General features: G+C 42.1%; 1 protein-coding gene across 1 annotated transcript in view; it reads left to right on the top strand.

The window, feature by feature from the left end:
• YTHDF2 (YTH N6-methyladenosine RNA binding protein 2) overlaps positions 1–13,821 on the top strand; it is a 45,052-nt gene extending 31,231 nt beyond the window's left edge. The window contains exon 6 of the mRNA XM_033956758.1: positions 12,766–13,821. The gene's annotated coding sequence lies outside the window, so the exon portion shown is untranslated. The remainder of the gene's footprint in view (positions 1–12,765) is intronic.
• Positions 13,822–14,033: the final 212 nt, after the last annotated feature.

Below are 14,033 nucleotides of genomic sequence, written 5' to 3'. Positions count from 1 at the left end.
CTGTACAAAAAAAAAAAAAAAAGAGACCATAGTTGTTACATTCTGCCATGCTTTTGCTGCAAACTGGCTTCAACCGGCCCTAACAACAAGCTGTGAGTATGTCTGTCTTTTACAGTTGTTTGTTTGAACTTCAGGTTCTGTTTGGGAGTCTTAGTATTGTGGGTTCGGTCATCGTACATTTAAGGCATGGATATTTTATTGAGGCTAAGTTTTATGACTAGAAATCCATGGAGGGAGCCGGGACTTCCCGCCCTTTGCATGCACGCGCTTGGTTTCCTTGTTGGTTACAGCGCGGCAGTAGCGGTGCGATTTCTTGCTCGCACTTGTTCTCATTGTTGGGTTTCAGTGCAGCAGTAGTCCTGTTTATTCTGAGGCTCTCTTTCATCGCTGTTTGTCACGGCCATGTGCAGCTGATTGTGCAGGTGCCAGTTTATAGCAGCATGAGATGGAACATGTTTTTTTTCCAGCGCTGTGGGCCGTCGTTCTGGTTATTCCCTGAGTCTGATTTTATTTCTATGCAAGCCGCGGCAGGGTAAATTTTGCGGGGCTTGAATCCGACTATGTTTCTAGGAGCGTTGATGCAGCGGCCACGTGTCAGAATCAGGCGTGCACTTGGGTCTCCGGCGATGGCGGGAGAGCTGCGGCATTCCGGTAGTTTATTTCCAGCTGACTTTGGTCAGGGTATGCCGAGGCTTCTCTCCTTTCCAGTTCAGACAAGTTGTACGTGTTTCACCAGCTTTGGGACAAGCTTGGGCAGCTTTATATGTCTATGTCTGTGTTCCTGCTGTACTCCCTTGAAGGAAGCTGCTTGTTTAATCGGACTCTGGGGTTAGCGCTCAAGGGGTTTACCAGGGAGACTCTGACCTGTGCTAGGTCACCCAGTCTCGGTTTGTCTCTGGACTGGGGCGACATACGGCAACTCACGGCACAATGGAATCAGCAGTAAGATAGTGCCCTGTATTTCACACAGGTATCTCATTGTCTCTCTTGGGGGTCCCTGCAGATTGAGCCTTTGTATGTTGGTAACTGTCCTTATTTGGGCCTCTGTGCTGAGCTGCATGTGTCTAGTAGTGGCACAGGATATATATGCCTAAAGGTAGTACAAACATCCAAGTTCGGGCTGTCTCTGTGGGCATAATGACACTGCGCATCTTCCTGCGGCCAGGGCTCTCTTTCTCTATTTCTGAGGGGGCCTGGATTTCAGATTTCCATGCTTATCACGCTGGTTTCTCCTGTCACCATTTTCTCATGGCACATGCTAGACGGGCCCCCCCCCGAACTGACAGGAAGGGCTGTACAGCTCCTTTTAACCAGGAGCCAGTTACCTATTCTATCAAACCCGCGGAGGATCACACGCTATGTGGCTGTTAGTCTCATCCCTGAAGCTCTCATTAGCGATGTGAGCTTTGTCTGCTACCTGTAAGGATGCTGTTGTTTTCCACAGGGCGGTAGATGCAACACCTTGATTGAGTCTAGTACATATTCACTTTAAAGGAATTTCGCTCATGTTGCATGGGGTTAGTACTGTTTTCATGGTTCCAGTATATTCCTCTTTACATTGTGAAACTTGATTTTTCCTAGGAGAAATCTTGCAGATCCTACAGTCTCATCCTGCCATTCCCTGACCTTCTGCACTTCATTCTGAGGGGATCTTGACTTCTTCCAATGACTCTTCAGGCTTTCTCATGAGGGAGAAGACGTTATAATGTCAGGTCAGGGGGCTGTGAAGATTTTTCAGGATGCTTGCATCTTTGCATCCTCCTCAGGTTTCCAGTTCGTTCTTGGAGTCTCTATGTTTTTTGTTTCCCTTTTCAGTGTTACTGGTCCTCAGGACAGTTCTTGTAGTTCTTCAGGAACTAAGGGACGTTGTTCCACTTACTGCAAGGTGCCCGAGACGGGGCCATTGGGCAGGCTGGATCCCATTCTGCTGAATTAGTTTCTCGGGGTTACACATTTCTGCAGACAACCTGGGAGTATATTTACATTTTCTCTATGGACTCCGAATCGGCACTTGGTTTGCCTGCCTCTCTTGGAGCGGCGCTTTTGGTTTTGGCACATGCCATTTCGCCTACCCAAGGCTTCACGAACGTTTTAGGTGATGTGGGCGGTGGTACCGTTTTGGCGCTACCAGGCGATTCATCTAATTTCTTCTTGACTGCCTGCTTGATTCGGACGACTTCCAGTCGGGCCATTTGACTGACACGAAAAGGGTGATATCTTTTCCTCAGTTCTTTACACGTGCATCTTTGAATTTGCACAGCGCTCTTTTCTCCTGTACTATTTATAGGTATATCTGAGTGATGTTTTTATTCATATAGGAGAGACATGTGTTTCTTTCCGGAGACTTGGGCATGGGGTCTCGGTCTCAGATTGGTATTCTTCTTCGCTTACCATGACCAAGAGTATGGGATTCTGTACAGTTTCTGGGATCCATATTGCTGACTCCACTGGGGACTTCGGCTTGCTTTCCCCTTCTTACGCTACAGCAGTCGCTTTTGTTCCGGTGGTTCCCGGTATCTCAGGGCACCAATTATTTGGTATGCTCCTCCTGCATCACTCTGTATGATTTGGTGGCTCAGCGCGATTTCTCTTTTCAAGGCATGCCTCGGTCTTTGCTGGACTATCTCATGACCACCGACCATCCCGGGCTGTCGGGTTGGGGGGCTCCGTGGCTTCCATCCTCAGCTCCTGGAGTCTGGTCTTCAGAGGCGACTCAGTACTTGTTCATTCTTCTGCTCTTGAGCAGGGTCAGGCTACCTTTCTGGAGCTTCAGATCATTCTTCCGGATTGCCGCTGAGGGTCCTTTTGGTCAGTATTAGGATGAGGGTATTTCTCTACTGCTTGGGCAGTAGGTGTTGTACTCATTGGCAGGTGAAGTTGTTCTGCTTCAATGGGTGGACTCTCATCTTCGTCTTCTGTTGGCAGATCCTTTTATGGCTCAAGATAAGAGTTTGGATAGACTTTCTCTCCGCGGAATCTGAGCATGGCCCATTTCTTGTATGTTACAGTGTACAGCGCTGTGTACGCTCTGGAAAGTGTGCATGTTAGTAATAGTGTAATCTTCTGCATCCTGAATATTGAGATTTGGGGCTCAAGCGTTCTAGCTCTTTTTATGGACGTGAGATCTGCTTGACCTAAACCTCATGGCCTCGTCTCTCAATTCTAAGCTTCCTAGCTTCTTCGGCGGGCCCAGGGAGTGGGAGTTAGAGGGGGTAGCTGCATGGCTCCTTTCTCGCTTCTGCCTTCTCTTTTTCAGTGTTTTCCGCTGGCTGATGATGGCTTGGATTTGCCACCCCGAGCTCGCTTTCCGGGCACAGTATTTGTAGAATCTCTGGATTGGCGACGCCATCCTTACTTTGCGGATTTGATGAGTCTTTCGACAGCCGGACTGAGAAGTTTCCTGGTATCTCCAGCTTTGCTCGCCTAGGGTCCGTTCAACATGGATATTTGTACTACTTTAGTATTACGACCTAGTTTTTTGAAAAATCTTGGCTGACATGTAAGGGTTATGCGAGGCAGGTTGTTTCTTCTCTTATCCAGGTGCTACGGACGTCTTCTCCTGTGGCTTCTGCTTCCTTTTGGAGGTTTTTCCTTTCTTGGGTGCTTCTTAACGTTTGAACCACTCCAGAGTTCTTTTTTGGCACAGGAGTATTGCCGAGGGCTTAGCGTTCAATTCCCTTCAGCTTCTAGTGCCATTCTTGGCTTGTTACAAGGGCTAGGTATATTGCTCTTCGCTTACTTCTCAGCTTCAGGTCCTAAACAGAGTGCGGTATATTCATGCGTCTCTTAGAAAGCCCGGTTTGGAGTACAATCTTCACGTACTTCTTCTCAGTTTACCGAAGGCTTCATTTCATCCTTGTCTTTTGGGACTCTATAGGGCTGTGCCGTTGAACATGGGGTTTCTTGTGGCCATGGCTTCAGCTCTGCAGTTTTCTATGTTGCAGGCCTTGTTCAACGGGGATTCCTATTTCTGATTTCCGAAATATGGGATATCGGTTCGGATGGTACCATTATTTCTTTCTAGGGGGGTGTCATCCTTTCTTTTATGTCGTGCTCACTTTTCCTTCCTTCTTCCTGGGAGGAGAAATTGGGAGCAGTGCTTTTATTCACTGCATTTTTTGATATGTACGTAGCATTCTCTGTGAGCTCGGTTTCTAACGACTTTTAGTTGTTTATATCTCCTTTTTGTATTCTTCATGGAATGCCTCAAACGTTTGGCGGCGTCCGAAGCCTCCATCGCTCAATGGGTCCAGGAGGACATTCTTTATGCTTGCTTGCTGGCGGGGAAGCGGTTGGCGAAAGAATTTCATGACCATTCCGCTGGAGCGATGGCTACTTCTTGGGCTCGGCCCAGAGGTTTTTTCCTTGGAGGAGATTTGTCTCGCGGCTAATTGGTCTTCCGAGTGTGCTTTCTCTCCGCATTTCTGCTTGGATGTGGGGGCGCATGCGGTAGGGGCGTTTTGTGCTTCGGTTGTTGCGGAGTCGACGTTTGCTTCCCACCCAGATTGAGGATTGCTTTGCTACATCCCATTGGTCTCTGGATTCATCTACTGCTGTTGCTAGGGAAGGAAAAATTATGTTCTTACCTGTTAATTTTCTTTCCCTTAGATGCAGCAGATGAATCCAGAGCCCCACCCTTTCTGGATATTGTCTCTTGGTTTTTTCTTTTGCAACTTTCGCAGTTTGTTATTATGGCAGGTTGTTTTCTGTATTATTGCATTTTGAGATTTGTTATGGGAAAGAACTTTTTTACATGCTATGCCTATTGCTGGTTACGTGTGCTTGGGCAAGGAGCTATACTGATGAGACAGGAGGAGTGCCAGCCAATAGGACCACCTGTTAATCAGTTTCTCTATCTCCGCCTGCTGGTAGATGTGAGCTATCCCATTGGTCTCTGGATTCATCTGCGTCTAAGGGAAAGAAAATTAACAGGTAAGAATATAATTTTTCCATCTCCTAGCAGGCATGCCTCTTCATCAAGGTCACCAATGCCTAGACACCTAGCACCGACTGCACAATCTGTACCGATGGCCACCACTGTACCGGGGCTCTCACTTCAAGAACAAATCAGGGAGATAGTGCAAAGGGAGTTGGCTAGCATGGTACATCTAATCTAATCTAATCTAATCTAATCTTTAGTCTTATATACCGGGTCATTCCCAGAGGGACTCGAACCAGTTAACAAAACGTAATCTTAAGAACATTGATAATAAGAGAAGAGGAAGAATCAATGAATGTCAACATACAGTTGTCAGTTATCAGTAAGATATTTTGTAAACGGATATGTTTTCAAAATTTTTCTAAAGCAAGTCAGCGAAGAGAGAGTTATAATATCTGAAGGAAGATCATTCCAGATTTTTACCATCGTAAATGCCAAAGAATGTCTCAGGCAGGTCAGATAACTGAAATGATACCATCAGTATCAGCCTAGGCTAAGCAGTGCTCAATGCAGATATTGAGAGCCAGATCCGCACGCCCCACCAACATCATTCGAGTTGAGACATCACCCAGGTGTCAAAGCTCTTCCTCAAGATCCTCTTCACATTGACATCATCAAGCATCTTGAAGCACATCTCAACGCTCTCCTTGACATCTTAGTTGATACGCTTCTCTATCTCAACAGAGAGCTCAACATTCTTCCAGCCGATCATTCACCATCACCAGAATGTTGCTTTGAAGAGTATGACTTTGATTTATCACATCATTCTTCATCTGAGTGCTTGAAAATCTCTGCCAATGAGTCATATGAACTCTCTTCAGATCTATCTCCACTACCACCTTGTAGGCGATCACCACCTTGAAAGCTGGGTCAGCAGATGGATCAAGCCCTCCCTATAAAAATGGAGTCGGAGACGGAACACAGGGCAGAGCTTCTTTGATACATTGTACTATGATCAGATACCAAAACACTGTCTAAAGCTCTCTTAACCTCATGAGAGACCATGCTTAAGAATTGGGAAGCACTACTTTTGGTCCCTATTGCCCCAAGAATTGGGAAGCACTACTTTTGATCCCTATTGCCCCAAGAAAAATAGACTCCTTGTATAGACTACAATCATTTTGATAAACCTCAACTCTAGCATCAGTCACTTCTGGTGGAATCTGCCCTGAAAAAAGCTTACAGTTCTAGAATTTATGCTAGCACTCCTCCAGGCAAAGAAGGCAGGACTTTAGACAAGTTCGGCTGGAGACTTTTTCAGAACTCAATGCTCAGCAGCAGGATTTTGAGTTAAAATTTTTACATGACTTTGTTTATGAAGTCTTTAACTCAACAACTTGTATAGTTTGAGCGATACCTCCCCGATGATCAGCTATAGAATTTCCTCCATCTCACAAATTACCTGTTAGAGACTAGAAAATCTATGGCTAGATCCGTATTTGATGCTTTTGACACCACATCAAGAGCATTATCCATTGCCATGAGAAGACAGGCATGGTTGCAAGTGTCTGATTTGGATGCTGATGTACAGGAACTGTTCTTTTTTCTTTTGGTAAATGCAGTTCCTCCCCGCCTACCCCAGTGTTCCAGTATGTTAAATAAACCCCAAAACAATGTGCATGTACTTTTAACTTTATATTTTTATTTTTGTAATTCGCCTAGAAACCTAGGAATAGGTGATTATATCAAATTTTAATAAAACTATAAACTATAAGAAGCTACCTGAAAGATCACCAAACCTGAGCAATTTATGTTCACATCGTCATCGACAAAAATTTTCCAAAACTCAATCTGTAAAACACTTTTACAATCCTAAGCACTATACTTATTACTCTTGAAGAAGATATGTGCCATCATTTACCTCATCCAGACCTCCAGCACAAAGGCTGAAAAGGCCCCAAAAGTCCTAAACCCAACCACAGCAAAGGACTCTGCAGTGTATTACAACTTCTTTCCCAATCACTTTCCATCGGGAGTCATCTTCACTTCCATCAACGTTGGAACCTTATAACATCAGACAGCTAGCTGGATCCTTCAGATTGTGAAATGGGGTTATACTCTTCCTCGATGGAACACATCTCCAAACCATCCTTCAAGAAAGTCTGTTTTCAGCTCCCAACAGACAAACCTGCACCAAGAGCTCTCGGCCCTTCTCCATTTCAATGCAATAGAACCAGTCCCTCTACAGGAGAGGTGCCAAGGGTTCTGCTCCAAGTATTTCCTCATACCGAAAAAAAACAGAGGCCTCCATCCAATTTTGGACCTCCTTATTTGGACGACTGGTTGATCAAGGCCCAGAGACCTCAAGCAGCTCAGCTAGTGATCCAGTCATCAATACAACTTCTAGAACTCCTGGGATTTGCAATCAATTGCCAAAAATCCCATATCCATCCAACACAAACTCAAATTTATTGGAGCCCTTATGGACACAACACAAGCTCATTTCTTTTATGTTTATTCAATTTTCTATACCATTCTTCCAAGGGAGCTCAGAACGGTTTACATGAATTTATTCAGGTACTCAAGCAGTTTCCTTTCTTACATTACATTACATTACATTACAGATTTCTATTCCGCTTGTGCCTTGCGGTTCTAAGCGGATTACAAATTAAGAGACTGGACAATTTCAGGAATATTACAGTACATAGAGTCAGGAATGTATCAAGTTACAATTGTTAGACTGGAAGATTCCAGGAGAAATTTAGAGCTCATGGTAGATGAATAGTAGGTTGATGAAGAGAGTTGTACAATGTTTAGGTATAGTTATGGTGGGGTGTTTTTGTGTGGATTTTCTAGTGCTATGTTAAGGTTAAGCTGGTGGAAAGTATTTTTTGAAGAGATGAGTTTTGATTTCTTTTCGGAATTCTTTTATGTCTATTGATTTGATCAGTAGATTGGAAATGGTAGTGTCAATTTTTGCTGCCTGTGTAGCTAAAAGGCTGTCGTATAGTTTCATGCGTCGTGTACCACAACAGAGGCTAGACACCTGATTCAAATCTGCCACAAGGTGTCAACACAACATCACTGCATGTCAAATGATGCGTCTTCTGCGTCACATGGCATTACTGCATGTCTTCTGGGTCATATGGCATCAATAGTTTTGCCCGTCTACATCTAAGGGAACCTCATTGGAAACTATCGACCCAATGATCTCAAGCCTCACATCCCATTATCCCAGAAGCTACAAGTGATCTCTTCATTCCATCAGTCCCTTCAATGGTGATTTCAACTGACCAATCTCTCCGAGAGGCCACCTTTTCCACACTCCGCCTCATCAGATAATATTGACAACAGATGCTTCTATGTTCAGATGGGGAGCACATTTCAATGATCTCCAGAAAGTCTTTAAGAGAAATCTCTTTATATCAATCTCCTCGAGTTGTGAGCAATCCACAACATCCTTCATACATTCCAAGATTGTCTTCTCAATCAAGTAGTACTTATTCGAACAGACAATCAAGTAGCTGCAGTCATGTGAAAAAATTAGGACACCCCATGAAATATTCAGTTCTTTCTTAAGAAATGTTCACTTATCGATGTCGAATCTTTTTTTAAATTTATCTCTGGAAAAGAAAGTGATGTAATTGCAGGTAAACAACATAACCTTTCCTTGATTCACTCATGAAACAAAAGATATCCACAAAAATGTGTATTCTGAGGAATAAATTAGGACACCCCCACATATCCTCCCACTTAAAGTGGCTCACAGAGGTGTATCACAGATGCACATGATTAGAACATCGTTACTCAGTATTTTGAAGAAGGTTTGCCCTACTTAAACCTCAGACATTTAGTTTGGTGTGCTCATGACTGCAGCGGCAAGAGTGAACACCACGGTAAGATCAAAAGAGCTGTCTGATAAGCTTATAAGTCTGATAAGGGATTTTAAAAGATCTTGAAAAAAATCTGACATTAGCCATTCCACAGACCGGAAAATAGTGTACAAGTGGAGGACTTTCCAAACATGCCTAGGTCTGGCAGTCCAGTGTCATCACAGGACCTATAGCAGGCTCTTGCTACTGTTGATCTGAAAGTGTTACATGGGAGGTGTGCAAGGAGGAAACCTTTGCTTTCTAAGAGAAACATCAAGGCCAGGCTGAAGTTTGCCAGAGAACGTAGACAAAACACCAGGACTTCTGGAATAGTGTTCTATTAACAGATGAGTCTAAAATTGAATTATTTGAACACCAGAAAAGAGGACATGTTTGGCGTACACCAAATACAGCATTCCAGGAAAAGAACCTCATACCAACTGTGAAGCATGGAGGTAGAAGAATCATGGTTTGGGTATGCTTTGCTGCAGCAGAACCTGGCCAGCTCACTATCATAGAATCCACCATTAATTATATCGTGTATCAGAGGGTGCTTGAGGAACATGTGAGACCATCTGTAAGAAAATTAAAGCTGAAGCGGAACTGGACCCTGCAACACAACAGTGACCCAAAACATACCAGTAAATCCACCAAGGACTGGCAGAAAACTAAGAAATGGAGAGTCCTGGAGTGGCCCAGTCAAAGCCCTGATCCCATTGAGATGCTGTACATGCAAGAAACCTCTCAAATATCTCACAGTTGAAAGAATTCTGCATTGATGAGTGGGCCAAACTTTCCTCAGACCGATGTCAGAGACTGGTAAATGTTTACAAGAAGCGTCTCACTGCAGTTATTTCAGCCAAAGGGGGTAACACTAGCTATTAGGGTGTAGAGTGTCCTGATTTATTCCTCAGTTAGAATACACATTTTTGTGGATATCTTTTGTTTCCTGAGTAAATCAAGGAAATTTTTTGTTTACCTGCAATTACATCACTTTCTTTTCCAGAGATAAGTAAAATATAATTTGATTTTGATATTCAAACATTTCTTAAGAAAGAACTGAATATTTCATGGGGTGTCCTAATTTTTTTCACATGACCGGTATGTACTATATCAACAAGCAGGGAGAGGACAGGATATCGCCTCCTCTGTCAAGAAGCGATACAGATCTGGTCCTGGGCAATTCCCTGCAAAATATTCCTAAAAGCAGTTTATCTAGCAGGAAAGGAAAGCAAAACATTCTAGCAGACAAGCTGAGCAGATTCTTACAACCTCACGAGTGGTCCCTCAACTCAACTGTGTTAGTCAGATATTTTCCAATTGGGGAACTCTGGAGATAGATCTCTTTGCTTCTTCTCACAATCACAAACTGCCAGTTTTCTGTTCCAGAATGTACACTCAATCATTTGGAGTCAGATGCTTTCCTTCTGGACTGGACCAACAAGTTTCTGTAAGCTTTCCCTCCAATTCACTTAATAGGGAAAACCATTATTCAGTCTCCACCAAGAACTGACTATCATGATTCTCACAGCATCTCAATGGCTGAGGCAACCATGGTATCCTCCTCTTCAACTTAGTGTCCGGGAACCCATCACCCGTCAACTTTGTCCAACCTTGATCACTCAGAACAAGGGATCCCTTCTTCATCCCAATCGTCACTTCTTGACCCTCACAGCATGGTTTCTCTCAACGAGTAGAAGCAGTTACCCTATCCATTAAAGTATCGGCCATCATTGAAGCCTCCAGAAAACTGTTCACACATCGTTGTTACCATTTCAAATTGACTTGCTTCACCCTTTGGTGTAACTGACAGTCACTTCCCATCAGTCCTCAACTATCTCCAACTCTGGCCTAGTGCTATTAGCGCTTTTCATATACCTCTCGATAAGACACTTATCCATGCATCCATTGATCTCTAGATTTATAAAAGGTCCTTTTCGTACAAAACTACCAATCAAACCTCCTCCAGTTGCTTGGGGTCTTAATGCTGTGCTTTCAACATTAATGAAGCCACCCTTTGAGCCATTTCATCTCTTAAATGTGTAACTTGGAAATAGTATTCTTAATCTGCATTACTTCCAGACGTCGAGTCGGTGAACTTCAAGCACTCATCTCAGACCCGTCTTATACAACATTCTATAGGGTGGTTCTTCACACTCATCTAAAGTTCCTCTTGAAGATTATCTTGGACTTTCATTTAAGCCAATCTATATTTTTCCCTGTCTTCTTTCCAAGACCGCACTCTCACTCTGGTGAGGCCCTTCTCCACACTTTGAACTGTAAATGTGCTCTTGCTTAATTACTTGGACCGCACAAAACTCTACAGAAAATCCACTCAGCCATTCTTGTCTTTTGATCTTAACAGACTGGGAGCTCCTGTCACCAAGAAAACCATCTCCATGTGGCTGGTGGACTGTACTTTTTTTTGCTATGCTCTGGCAGATCTGACACTAGAAGGTCATGTCATAGCACATAAGATTGGAGCAATGGTGAATTCAGTAGCTCATCTCTGTTATACTCCCATTGAGGACCTATATAAGACAGCTTCTCGGTCCTCAATTCATACCTTCACATCTCACTACTGTGTAGAGACTCATTCCAGATGAGATAGCAGATTCAGCCAAGCAGTTTTGCAAAGTTCTTTACATGAAGCCAACTTCCCTCCTCCCTTATTTTACTTTCTGCTTGGCAAGCCCACATGTAAGAATATGCTGCTTGCTTGTCCTTGGATAAAGCACAGTTGCTTACCTGTAATAGGTATTATCCAGGGTCAGCAGGCAGATATTCTCACAACTGCCTACCTCCCCTGGTGGGCTTCTTAGCTTCTTTTACTGAACTGATGGTCTTGCAAGCTGACAGGTAAGAAGGCACCAGCACATGAGCGGTCTTGATACTTAAAAAAATTTATTTAAGTGACATTACACTTTAGCATTGTCTGTACCGGGCTCTGTAGATAATAACATCATCCACATATGAGAATATCTGCCTGCTATCCCTAGATAACTCCTGTTACAGGTAAAGTAAATGTGCTTTGACAGTGGTGGCTTGTATTTATACATGCAAGTTCTCATTAAAATAAGTCTGCTCTTATTTTTCCTACTAGCTTTACAATAAAATGTAGTCATACTTTCCAGAAAATTGGAAGGCATCGTAGTTTCCATTCTTGCATTTCTAAGTATTCTTTTGGTGTTCAACCTAGTAGAAACTTTGGGAGTGTGTTAACAGGCCTGTTGTTTTTTGCCTCTGCTATTCAAGTGTGTAGTTCAGGTTTGTATCTTTATTACTGTTTATAACAGACTATTTAAGTGTTCTGTATAAGGTTGTGTCTTTTTTTCTTGCCACACTCCCTCCAAATAAAAATAAAAGCTTTCTGGATGCTGACATTTTTTTATTTCCTGAAAATTTCATAATTTTAAGTACAAAAAACACAAAGAACACCACCACAAAACAGAGGTAGAATCAGCTCTGTCACTCGGATACTATGGGGGCTTCTGGAGTCAGAATCCATTTGTTTGTTTATTAAAAATCTTTATATACTGCTTAACTAGCCAAAAAAGGATCAAAGCAGTTAACAACATAATTCAATCAAAGTAATGAAAGGAACTCCATTTCAATAGTAAAGGGAAAAAAATACATTTCTAATATACATGTCCTGTACATGTATATACATGTCTAATATACATACTTAATATAACAATCTAAAAAAAAAAAAAATTAATGCAAATTGAAGTACTGGATTCAAATCCTGTCAGTGTTGGGTATGAACACACTACAGATGGTGATTCACTGGTCAGGGAAAAGGTGAAGGAGGAAGAGTGATTAAAAAGCTTACTAGGCAGGCTTTTGCCATCTAGCGAGCAGTGCCAAGTTGTGGTCTGAGCATGTTCTCAGAATGATGGTATTAAAGAGCAAATTCAAATAAAATCGTAGTTTAGGTAAGGATTATAAATCTGCATTCCAAGGATTTGAGATTTTTTTTTTCTTTTCTAAATCCGTCTTTCATTCTTCCTGCAGGAGCGTTAATGTGTCAAGTGGAAAGGATATCTCTCCTGAAGACTGCAGCAACAGTTGCATCCTGATCTTTTTCTGGAAAAGAAATGAAACTTTCACAGAGAAGAATTGGAACTTCCCCTCCTCCTCAGCCCTTAATTTCATTGACTTTCAAAGACTTATTACAAACTTTCAGTTTAAAACAAAATAAAATATATATTGGAACTTTACAAGAGACCTAGAACTTTAAAGACAAAAAAGACAAGAAAAAAAAGAACTCTTAGTTAATTATAGGTGAAAGATGTTCCCTCTCTTTGACTTTGGTTGTGATTTCAGAGCTTTGGTTTTGTCTCATTGCTATGTTTTCTGGATTTTAATATCCACAAGTGGCATATTACGCACCGTTTCCTTAGTTTTTAACCTCTTCGTCCCCAATATTTGACGTTTGCACTTGGAACAGAGTTGTAACACTTGGACAGCAGCCACAGAAGATGTGAAGTCGCTTTCTTCTTTTTGAGTTTTTTGGTTTTTATGGGGGGGGAGAGTTTTTTTGTTGGCGTATGTAGTTTTCCCAGGACTGAGAACAGAAGTTTAAGTAAACTTTGTTCAGCTGGGTGTAAGGTTCAGTGAAGCTGCTCTTAAGGCATATTTTTTTTATTTTAAAATTGTTTTTTTGTTTTCTGATTTGTGGAATTGATTTTGCTGACACCTTTTTCTGTTACTCAAAAAGTCAAGTATAATAGGAATCCTTTTAACACATTTTCTGTTCTTGTGCATTGTACAGGTTGCTGATTAAGTCTGGATTAATATGATTTTGAGACTAAGAACAGCAGTGTGTATGTGTGTATATGTATGTATGTATATATATATATATATATATATATATATATATATACATATAAAACACACATACAAAAACCTTGTTTTGTTTACGAGAATGAATTTTGGAAGAAAAAAAAGTGTAAAATGTGTATGAAACATTTTTCTTCAGTTTCTTGTTTAGCCAATGAGGAAACGGGCGTTGCCTTTTCACCATTAATCACTTCTCAGTAATAAACGTGATATCCTGTTGAGCATCAATTTTGTCTGTCGTATAGTCTGTAATGGTTATACCTCCCCAGTTGTAAGGTCCAGGTTTTGGAAAATCCTAGGCCTTTTTAACCCCTTATTGAAGAGAGATGGCATAGCAGGAACAGTCAGCTCTGAGCTGGCAACTGGCAACAGTTTTGGTTTCAAAGGTTGTAAACAGTTCTGTTTTTAGGATATCCATAATAAATAATTTAGTAGGTATA

This window comes from Geotrypetes seraphini, chromosome 8 (assembly GCF_902459505.1).
Source record: "Geotrypetes seraphini chromosome 8, aGeoSer1.1, whole genome shotgun sequence".
Lineage (NCBI taxonomy): Eukaryota > Metazoa > Chordata > Amphibia > Gymnophiona > Dermophiidae > Geotrypetes > Geotrypetes seraphini.
This window is presented reverse-complemented; position numbering and strand designations above follow the sequence as displayed.